This window comes from Pteropus vampyrus, unplaced genomic scaffold (genome assembly GCF_000151845.1).
Source record: "Pteropus vampyrus isolate Shadow unplaced genomic scaffold, Pvam_2.0 Scaffold115, whole genome shotgun sequence".
Taxonomy (NCBI): Eukaryota; Metazoa; Chordata; class Mammalia; order Chiroptera; family Pteropodidae; genus Pteropus; species Pteropus vampyrus.
The window spans coordinates 5,666,787-5,673,905 of NW_011888896.1; the positions used below are offsets into that span (position 1 = coordinate 5,666,787).

The 7,119-nt window shown below is 38.1% G+C and overlaps 1 protein-coding gene and 1 pseudogene across 6 annotated transcripts in view; both read left to right on the forward strand.

The window, feature by feature from the left end:
* GNG12 (G protein subunit gamma 12) overlaps positions 1-7,119 on the forward strand; it is a 211,790-nt gene that overhangs the window by 60,242 nt on the left and 144,429 nt on the right. The window lies entirely within an intron of this gene.
* Positions 5,670-5,785, forward strand: LOC111743525 (annotated as a pseudogene).

Sequence of the window (7,119 nt, forward strand, 5' to 3'; positions counted from 1 at the left end):
TTGGCAGGAATTCACCCTGTACTGCCTCATTGCCTCTCTCCAAATCCCACTTTATTCTCCAGGAAAACAATTATATGTCTCTAAATGTGAAGAGTGTTTTACCCCTTGATAACTCTGCAAACACTGCTTCCCTGTCTGGAATGCCATTTGCCATTCTCTTTATCCACTTAGAAAACTCATCTTTCAAAATCCACCTTAACTGTTAACTCTACTGTGAAGTTTTCTCTGATCTCATCTAACTGCCAGTTCAGATCTCCAAAAAATGTCTCTCTCCTCTGAACTGGCGTCTTTATGAATTGCTGCATTCATCATATGCTGTATATTTGTTTCTCTTCCCTTTTAGCCTGAGAGCCCCTTAGGAATAAGAAATATGCTTGTTCACCTGAGTCATTGTAGTTTCTAGTTCCTAGTACCTAGCACTTAGCTGCATCTAACCAGCATGAGAAAATCCTCCAAGAGTTTCAGACAAAGGGAATGTGTTGCTAGAAACTGGATCCATGAGTGATAGAAAAGGCTGAGCATCAGGAGCAGTGAGCATCTTAGTTTTGGTTTTGAAGAAGCTGGCTTGAGATCAAGTTCAAATGCAAGCAATTTATTGAAAAATGCAAGAAATATGGGTAGATGAGGGGAAGTGCTACAGGAGGGGAAGGCAATGCAGCCACTATAGGGCATCTTATTAAGTCAGATACCAAAGTGGCCAGCTGGAGTTTGGTCATGTTACCAGTCTAAAATCCATGTGCCTGACACTTGGAAAGGCTAAAAGACAAAATGTCAGAATTTGGAGTAAGGGAAAGTTAATTGATCCAGAAGACTCCATTGGAGAAGATGGGAGACCTAATCTTCAAATCCATCTTTAAAAGGTAGTGACTTCAAGCTTCTTTTATGTCAAGGGAAGGGGATATGGGAGGGGCTGTTTTTGTAAAACTCAAGCCAAAAACAGAGTTTCTCTAATGATTAGAATGTCTATATGCAAGATCAAGCAGAAATTATTAGCCCGAAGGCCATGGAAATAGAGCAGGCTTGAACGAGATGGAGTCAAAGAAAGATAAAGCATTTCACTCTGTTACAATCTCACATGGACTCTCTAGAAAACAGTGCAAAATGCACACCTCAGAATCGCCCTGGCCAAGTTGGGAGGGATCTAGAGTATTTACTCCTGTCAGTCATTGGTTAAGGGCTACCCCCTCAAGGGAATACTAATTCTTAGCACTGTCAGCCTACTGTACACACAAACTAAGTGGGTTCTAGAAGCTGGAGTATATAGCTCTCCAACAAAAACACAGGCAGGAGACTGAGGCATCTCTGAAGTTTACAAAAACAGTAATAGCTTTACCCCTAGGCTTGACCTAAGAGGTCAAGGGGAATTGTTGCAGAGCTAGAACCTTAGAGGCATTTAGCCACTCCCACAGATGGCACAAGCGGCTGAGATGATTATTCCTACCTCCTGCCCTTCAGTCTCCTACCAGAAGAAGCCACTTGAATAGAGTCTGACACCAGCCAGCACCCAGTGATACAGAGCAGAGTAGAGCAAAGGATAGCAAATGGGCCCAGGACTAGCAGATTACCGTGATATAGTAGAGCTCTATGCTCTCCCCCAAACCAGCAGCATTAGAATTACCTGGACGGTTTATATAAAATGCAGATTCCTGGGCCCTAATGAATTCTTGGCCTAATGAAACTGAACCTTGCACATAGTTCTCAAGGAGTTTTTATATAAAATGAAATTTGAGAACTACTGTAGAAGTAACTTAATATAAATGTCTTGGAGATAAAAAAATTAAATCGAATAGAATATATAACAAGATGAGAGTTCTATTTCTTGCCAGTCCAATAACTCAATTAACAAAAATGGTCCTTTTCATTTAATCTAAGTTTAACTACAGAATAATAAGTCCTTGATATTCATTTTACAGAAAAAATAATCAAAGTCAAAGGATATTGGAAAATACATTCATAAAAGCCTGAGGTAGCACCAGGGAACAGGGTTCAAATTACAGATGCTTTTGTTGGTACATTTGTCATGCTATATCACTATAATTATTTTATCATCATTTGTTTGTTTGCTTGCTTATTTATCATCATGGCTGTCTCTCCTACTAAACTAAGTTCTTTGAGGACAAGATTGTGTCTTGTTACATTCTGCATGCCCAGCACAAAACATGGCCAGTTTTATACCAGGAGTCTCATAAATGTTTGTGGAATTAAATTCAAAATCTACAGCTGCCCCTTAGCCACTAATGACTAAGGTGGCTCTTTTAGGCACAGGCCAACTCAGGATGTGGCCAAAGAATTTTCTTTTTAATTTCCAAAACTCCTTCAGGTTTTCCATTAAATCAATCTTTACAACTTTTTCTTTTGGTTTTGAGCATTCATGTGGTAAAGTTGTTCAATGATGCATTATACATGATATATTGTGTTTATTTCAGAATAATTAAGCAATTGTTATCATAGAAACTGCCTTGCTCAATTTTATTAAGAAAAAGCCCCCTTTTCCTAAGACAGTAATATATTCAGATTAAAAAATATTCCAAGGCAAGAATCAGACAAAACAAGCATTGAAAAGCACAAATACAAAATAAGAAAAAGATTAACTGTGTTCTAAAATGAGATGAACAAAACCAATTTATCAATTTTACTGTTTCAAAGGAAAGGACAAGAGGATGAAAAATGCATCAAAATTTTTTCCATTACCATAAAAACTCATATAGGGACATTTATTTACAGGGAAATAAAAATAGAAACATAATGCTACATGTAAAATAGAAAGCCTGTTAGCCCCAAAGCTACAGCCATTTGGAAAACAGTTCCCAGAAATTAATTAAGAGGATTCACTGAAATCAGCTAGACATAGGTTGAAATCCAGGACCCACCATAAAACAGCTATATGATCTTATGCAAATTACAAGCTATGTACTTTTATCTTATCATTTTAAAAAATAGAAAAAATGATGCCTACTTTATAGGGCCGGTTAACCAGTGCACCTTAATTATTAACTACTGTCTTACTGTTTATAAAGATTGGAGCTAAATAAAAATACCAGCTCTGCCCCTTGAATAGTCTTCTGGCTACCTGGTGTGTCTAATGAAATGATCCGGCACAGAAAGGGAGAACAGAGGGAAAACACAACAGCAAGAAACTATAGATTAGGGGTCTGCCATGGAAGGATATCAGAGGGATGAGAAATTATTCCCAGATAAAGCAAGCCAGGGGTCTCGAGTTTGTGTATCAGTCTAGAGTTGACAGTTATGAGATAGTGATGAAGAGCAGGGACTTTTCAGTCACCCTAGGTTCTAATTCTCACTCTATCACCCACTAACTAGCTGTGTGACCTAGGGAAAGTTACCTATTCTCTCTGTGCTTCAATTTCATCATTTAGAAAAATTGCATAATAATGCCTAATTCATTGGATAGCTGTCAGAATTAAGTGTGATCGTGTGTGCAGTATGTTTATCACAATGCTTGGCACATAATAAATGCTCAGAAAATGCTAGCTAGTAGTATAGTAGTAGTAGAGTCTTTGTTTCCAGGTCCTGGTTCAGGAATAGAATAACAGGGCACAAATGTGGTAACTAAAACTGGGTCCAATAATCTAATTTTAACTAGCAACAAATATGACACGATGGAGTTGAGCCAAACCTACTGACAGATCAAGCAGGCTCTGTTCTTGGTAGAGAATTCTGGGAAAGGCAAACAGGCAACTCATGAAAATGTCAAAACTGAAGTGCAGTAGTTCCTATCTCTACAGAGATCAGTTATTCAGTAGTCTCTCTCACTTGGAAAGTAAATAAAAAAGCCTTCTAAGCAATCTAAATCATTGTGATAAAGACCATGAAACAAATTTTTTTCCTCATAGGAAACTTTTCATCTCCTGATTCAGATCTTTTTTACTCTTTACTTACAATTTTAATGAACATTTGTTTTTGGTTTCCTAGCCCATGACTAACATGGGGAGAAAGGGTAAACTTCTAGAGGTAGGAATCTTGTCGAAAGGGAGGCACCATAAAATTATACAAACTAGAAACAAATCTTACAAAGTATAGCAGTCTCACACCATTTCATGCAAAGGCAAATTGCCCCAGATGCCTCATAAACCAAGAAAGCACAATATAGTGCTAAATGTTCACAATGATAATTTTGAGCCCCCTCATCATAATAAATAGTATTACCAACCACCCAGTGGATCAAGCCAAAAAACCAGAAGTCACTTTCTTTGCCTCATCCTACATATCTAATCTATTGGCAAGTCTTATCAGCTTTAAATCCAAAATATATTCTGGATTTGCTTATACATGTCTCTTTACCTCTACTTAGTCCAAGGCACCACAATCTCTTGCCTGGATCATAGCGATGACTCCTAACTATCCTCCACAATAACCCATTCACCTAAGTGAGCTTTCAAACCCAAATATTAGTATATGTCAATTCCCTGATTTAAATCTCTCGTCGTTTTCTATTCCTTAACAGGAAAATCAAAACTCAGGGTTCTGTTCTAATCGACTACTGCTTTCTTCACTGGCTTACTCACCAGCCCCCAGTCACATTCTCCATCTCTCTGTTCCTTGAATATTCCAAGATCACACCCAATTGAGACCCTTTGCACTTGTTCTTTTCTCTTCCTGAATTGCTCATCTCTCAGATCTTCATAGCCAACAGCTGAAATGTTACCTCCTCCCATAAGTCTTCTCTGTTCACTCGGCCCAAAGCAGACACCCAATCATTCTATTACTTCACCCTGTCTGAATATTTTGCATAACATTTAACACCACTGGATATTTCTTGTTTATTTCATAGATAGCATAATCTATTTCCCTATACTGGCAATTGGTCTTGTATCTCTCATTAACCTGTGTGTCCCCAGTACCTAGAACAGTGTCTGGCACCTAATAAATGCATCATAAATATTTGTAAAATGAATACAAATGAATAAATCTGCCCTCCAATTTTTTTTTTTTTGAACAAGACATTGTCTATGAATCTTAGAACATCATCATAGGATACACACAAGTCACTTACACCGCCCCCCCATCACTAATTGGGTTCTGCCAATGACTAAGAACCTCTACTATGCCTGATGACAAGAGGTGTGAGTATGTTCTTGCGGGAGGACAACCTGATGGAGGACTTTTGGAGACATGAATCTGGAGAGTATGTGCAGGATATATTACAGAGGAAAAGGCAAAAGCCAAAGCGACCACTTAGATATTTATTGTATCTATCCAGGCATGAAATTATGGAGCCTGAACTAGTAACAGCAAAAGGAACAGATGCAAGGACCATAGTGTGAAAGAAATAACAGTGTTGGAGGCTGATTAGATTTGTGGAGGGAGCCACAAGGGTGGACCTCTGGGAGTTCAAAATCTTGGCAATCATCTTCTCTCACTTATATCAAGTCTGTTTTATGTAAGTAACAAGCTGCTTGATTTAATAAAGAAACATAGATTCATAAATTGATATAGCAGAATGTTCCTTTCAAATTTAATTTTCTTTCATGATAATCATGAAAATCATGCATTCTTTTAAAAGACTGAAAAGACTTTTTTTTTTTACATCAATAACATAGCAATCAAAAATGTTAAAATAGGACACGATTCCATAGTATAACAGTTAGCACATCTGTTTTACACGCAGAAGGTCCTGGGTTCATGCCCCAGTGGAGCCACGGCCAATGGTCTACAGCCATGCCACCCTGAATAAGCCCGATATCTGATCTCGGATATTAAGCAGGGTCGGGCTTGGTTAGTACTTGGATGGGAGACCACCTAGGAAGACTAGGTGCTGTAGGCATAAATAATAATAAATAATAATAATAAATAAACAAACAAACAAATAAATAAATGTTAAAGTAATTATAGCTACGTATTATATGAATAAAATTATTTTGAAAAAATTCAATTGAAAACAACAATTGGATCTATTTTAGTCTTTTTAACACTTGACTTGGCTGAAGCTTTCATTTGACCTATACTTGCTATGGTATAACAAACTACTAAAAACTTAGTAGTTTAAACATAGTTCTGTAGTCAAAAGCCTGGCACAGGTTTCACTGGGTTAAAACCAGTGTGGGTAGGACTACTTTCCTTTCTGTGACTCAAGGGAAGAATACATTTCCTTGCCTCTTCCAGCTTCTAGAGGCTGCCCATATTTCATGGCTTGTGGCCCCCTCTCACATCTCCAAAGTCATCATAGTTGCATCTCTGTGACCCTTCTTCCATCATTGAATTTATCTCTCTGACCACAATTGAAAAAGGTTCTTCTTATCTAAGGGCACTTGCAATTAGATTGATCCTACCCGGAGCATCCCTGCTAATTTCTGTCTCTAGATCCTTAACCTAATCACATCTGCAAAGGCCCTTTACCACATAAGGTAACATATTCACAGGTTCTGAGGCTGAGGCATGGATGTCTTTGGGAGGCCGTTATTTTGCCAGCCACATGGGGGTATCCTATAGTTAGTTAGTTATTGGTTTTATCTGTTAACAGTAATTTTTTTTTTTTTTAAGTTGCCCATTCCTGTGTTTTGTCACTGGATTCTCCTAGTGGCTACTCACAGTCATGGTAGAAAGAGGCAAATAAAAAACCTGACTTAATCAAATGTATTTCCAATTTTTTTCTAAAGATATTTTATTTCGTCTATATTACACCTCCGACTTGTCCTAGAAAGAATTTAAGGACCCTTAAGGATACTTAAGAATATGATAAGGATGACGTGTCAGGTATAGGAACAGCAGCCCCCTCTCTTTCTCTCTTATAATATGAACTATCTTGCAACATTAGAGCCTAATGGTTCAGAACATAAGCTCTTGGACCAGACTGCTAGAGGGAACGTCTGTCCCCAGCTTCATCACCTCTTAGCTGTATTTATAGACATGTTCCTAATTTCTCTGTGATTCAGCCTCCTCATCCATAAAATGGAGTTCATTCATTCAATCAATATTTATTGAGCACTTATTTTGTGTAAGCATAATTCTAGGCACTGGGAATTTATCCAGGAAACACACACACTGCATTGAGGGTTGCTAAGAAACTCACCCATCCTCACCCCCAACTTCATGTCTGCCCCAGCCTCTATCCTAGGACCCTCTGAACTTGCCACAATCTAGCAACTAAAAAGGTGAAGC